Genomic DNA, 4800 nt, shown 5'->3' with positions numbered 1-4800 from the left:
CGTGACTCCGAGGTGCCGGACTGCTCTCTGGACTCCGAACCTCCCGCGCCCCTGCCAATCAAATCCGATTGAGCGCTGGTTATGGAGCTCACTGCCGCGGACATCTTTCAGCACTCGCCCTTTGGCGACATCCTGAATTCACTAAAGTCTCTCTCTTTATCAGGAGAACCCTGGCCAGACTATGGTCAGGAAGGTTGGGATGCGGACGACGAAGAAATTCAACGCCCACCCACCACCCACTTTGTAGCCACTGTCGATGATTTAACCGACATGCTCGACTTCGACTCCAAAGACATTGACGGTATGGACGACGATGTAGGAGACAACCAAGAACCAGTGCCCACAGGGCACTGGAAGGCCACCTCGTCATACGACATATACATGGTGGACACCCCAAAAGATGGGAATGGCAATGGGACAGCAGAGGATGACCCCTCCAAGAAACAGCCCAAGCGCCGGCGTCAGCGGCGCCGCTCTAAATCCCGCCACAGCAAAAACGGTGATTCCGGCGCGGGAGATAATAACACCCCGGACAGTGCCGAAGACAACCCCCTCCAGCAGGATTCAGCACAGGAGGAGGGAGAAGCCAGCCCTCATGATAGAGCGGCAATCAGAGAGGTAGAAGACGATAATTATATGCCTCCCTCCGAAGATGAAGCAAGCCTCGACGACGACGAATTTGTCATGCCCAAGGATCCCGTCGAACAAGAGCGTTTCAAGCGCAGGCTTATGGCCACGCCAAGCAGCCTCAAGAAAAAGTAGCAGCAGCTTAGAGCAGACCAAGACTTGCTAGCTGACAGATGGAGCGAAGTCCTTGCAGCCGAAGAGTACAAACTCGATCGCCCCTCCAAGAGCTACCCAAAACGCAGGCTGCTACCCCAATTAGAGGAGGAAGCACCCAAACCTACATCACCAGTGCATGACACGGCCGACCGCCACCTCGTGGCCGCGACAGAGAGGCCTCTAGGCCCACCACTAAAGCCGCACCCCGGCGTCGCTCGAAAAGTACAAAGCCACGGGGAAATGCGCCAGACTTGTGAGACATATTGGAGGACAAGGCAAGGCAAATAAGATCAATCTACAGATCACGTGGGCGCCGCACGACACGTGATGACAACTGTCACGCCAGATACAGCAATTCTGGCCGGGCCGAACACAGTAGACAAAGCTCATTTGAGCTCCATCGTGATATAGCCCAATACAGAGGCGCCGCACACCCACTATGCTTCACAGACGAAGCAATGGATCATCAAATCCCCGAGGGTTTCAAACCCGTAAACATTGAATCATACGACGGCACAAAAGATCCTGTGGTTTGGATCGAGGACTATCTCCTTCACATCCACATGGCCTGCAGCGATGATCTACACGCCATCAAATACCTCTCACTCAAGCTTAAAGGACCAGCTCGGCATTGGCTCAATAGCTTGCCAGCAGAATCAATTGGTTGTTGGGAATACCTGGAAGCCGCATTCCTTGATAACTTCCAGGGCACATATGTGCGACCACCAGACGCTAATGACCTAAGCCACATAATTCAGCAGCCAGATGAATCGGCCAGACAATTTTGGACACGGTTCTTAACCAAAAAAAATCAAATCGTTGACTGTCCGGATGCAGAGGCCCTTGCAGCCTTCAAACATAACATCCGCGACGAGTGGCTTGCCCGGCACCTAGGACAGGAAAAGCCGAAATCCATGGCAGCCCTCACTTCACTCATGACCGGCTTCTGCGCGGGAGAGGACAGCTGGCTAGCTCGCTGTAACAACCTGACCAAAAACCCTAGTAGTTCGGATACCAAGGACAGCAATGGCAGGTCGCGTCGCAACAAGCACAAGCACCGCATTAACAGCGATAATGCTGAAGATACGGCAGCCAATGCCAGATTCAGAGGCTCTAAACCCGGTCAGTGGAAAAAGCCGTTCAAAAGAAATACTCAGGGCCCGTCCAACTTGGACCAAATACTCGATCGCTCGTGCCAGATACATGGCACCCCCGAAAAACCAGCCAACCACACCAACAGGAATTGTTGGGTGTTCAAGCAGGTAGGCAAGTTAAATGCCGAAAACAACGACAAGGGGCTGCATGGCGATGAAGAGGAGGAGCCCCGGCCGCCGAACAATAGAGGACAGAAGGGCTTTCCCCCACAAGTGCGGACGGTGAACATGATATACACAACCCACATACCCAAAAGGGAGCGGAAGCGTGCACTAACGGACGTATACGCGATGGAGCCAGTCGGCCCAAAGTTCAACCCATGGTCATCCTGCCCGATCACTTTTGATCGAAGGGACCACCCCACTAGCATCCGCCACGGCGGATTCGCCGCATTGGTTCTTGACCCAATCATTGACGGATTTCACCTCACTAGAGTCCTGATGGACGGCGGCAGCAGCCTGAACCTGCTTTACCAGAATACAGTGCACAAAATGGGCATAGACCCCTCAAGGATTAAACCCACAAAAACGTCCTTTAAAGGCATCATACCAGGTGTAGAGAGGCCAACTGTACAGGCTCAATTACACTCGAAGTGGTCTTTGGATCCCCGGATAACTTCCGAAGTGAGGAATTAATCTTCAACATAGTCCCGTTCCACAGCGGCTATCACGCACTGCTCGGACGAACCGCATTCGCAAAGTTCAATGCGGTGCCGCACGACGCATACCTCAAGCTCAAGATGCCAGGCCCTGGAGGAGTAATCATGGTCAATGGAAACACCGAACGCTCTCTCCGAATGGAGGAGCATACGGCGGCCCTCGCGGCGGAAGTACAAAGTAGCCTCTTAAGGCAATTCTCGAGTCCGACTACTAAACGTCCGGACACCGTCAAGCGCACCCGGAGTAACCTACAACAATACCGCCTGGCACGTTCCGAGCATGCGTAGCAATGCGGCCCCAACCCCAGCCCTCACGAAATCGCGAGACCAGTACCACGCGTACATAACTACGTTCCGTAGATACCATGGGCATAGGGGGAGGGGCACGACCACGGCATGCCCAGAGTGCGGCTCAACCGCACCAGGGGCTCCCAATTGTGTCATTCTTTTTTTTCTTATTCTCAGGACTCCATTTTCCAGAAGCCCTGTCCGGCAGTAGAATCGCCGAACTCACGATGCAATATCCAGGGAAGCAGAAAAGCTACGTCGAGTGTCCAGGTGGTCTCTATTACGAGCAGTATACCTGTTTTACATACCATCCCACAGCCTACCCCTGGAGGGGGACATGTTAAATAGTCCCATCCCTTGCTTATCGCACTATTTGTATTGTCCTGCTTTCATTGCAGTATCTTTTGAATAAACAATACATAGCTTCTGCTTATTATGGCATTCCTTTTTTTTCATAAATGTTCATCTATGACATGTTGCACCCGTACAACTTCGTACGGTCAATACACCAGGGGCTTAAGTACCCCAAAACATGGTGTGATAAGTCCGAACACTTTCACAAGTGCGGCACCCTGAACTTATAGCATTATATGCATCGGCTCTGAATCATGTCTTAGGTCAATAGTTGGGTTTGCCCGGCTCCCATGTTTTGGTACCTTACGTTCCGTTATATCAGCTAAGGTAGCACTGGGAGAACCACTGTGATTGTGCCCCGGTTGAGCTGGGTTGAGCACCTCAGTGGAGAAAGCTAAAACTGACCGTCATGATAGGGCGAGAGCCGGTCGCTGTTCGAGAGGTTTTTCGGGTCCCAAAAGACTCATGCCGCTTAGAGCGAGGAGTCGGCATTGTCCGCCCAAGGCACGGATAGCGCCCCGAACTCGGTCTTCCGAATACCAGGGGCTTTGCCGAAATTTAAAATTATAGAATTCTATGGCTAAGTGAGAGTGTTCAAGCATTATAGTCCGGTTGCCTCGTTCGTCGTGTTGAACACCTCCCTCGAAGGACCCAAGAATGGGAACAAGAGCGCTCAAGTTTATCCCGAACACCCCAGCACTCGTGGCATGGGGGCTGAAGCCAACGACTTGCCATCTCTCAAATTTGATAAATGGCCGCACAGAAGGTAATATTTTAAATTAATAAGTGTTGCTTAGTGCATATGAACAAAGTTTTTAGCGTACAGGATAACAAATGTGAGTCTACTCAAAAATTACATCTTTGGAGCATTCACCCACTATAAGGGGGGCACCCTTCATGACACCCTCATAGTACATCTCGCGCTTGCGATACTCCTTGCCCGGCGGTGGCACGTCCGTCACAAGCTTCTCGGCGTCCATCTTGCCCCAGTGCACTTTATCACGGTGTAAGAACATGCGGTGCCCCCATGTTTGGTTTTGGCAATTGATGACAATCTCTATAGACTAATGGTTGCCTTGAGTTATATTTGAAGGGTTTGTCCATAGGCTTTTCTTGGAGTCCATTTGTTGGCTTCAAGGAGAGTTTGTGATGACCAAGTTGCTATTAAGGAATTATCCAAAGATTGGTCTTATGAGTGTTGAGCTTATTGCAAGCATGTCTTGAAGAAGAAGATTGTGTGATCATTCATGTTTACCTTCAAGACATCATCCAAATGAAGAGAGTTGGAAAGATTCAAGGTTGATCAAGACTAAGTCAAAGAATGAATCAAGTTTATCAACACACAAAGCATAGAAGATGTACCGAGAGGGATCAAGCGATCCCATGGTATGGTAAGCATGGTCAATTACGCTTTGTGTGCTAACCCATGGTCTTCGTGAGAGTTCTTTGTGGGGTTAGGTTGCGGTGTGCAAGCTCAAGTTGAATCATCATGAAGAGTTCATATGCTTGAAGCTTGCCGTCCATTGTGGCGACAATGGACTTGTGAAGATGTGCAGAAGAGT

Source organism: Triticum dicoccoides, chromosome 2B (genome assembly GCF_002162155.2).
Source record: "Triticum dicoccoides isolate Atlit2015 ecotype Zavitan chromosome 2B, WEW_v2.0, whole genome shotgun sequence".
Taxonomy (NCBI): Eukaryota; Viridiplantae; Streptophyta; class Magnoliopsida; order Poales; family Poaceae; genus Triticum; species Triticum dicoccoides.
The sequence above is the reverse complement of the archived record's forward strand: the minus strand, read 5'-3'. Positions refer to the sequence as shown.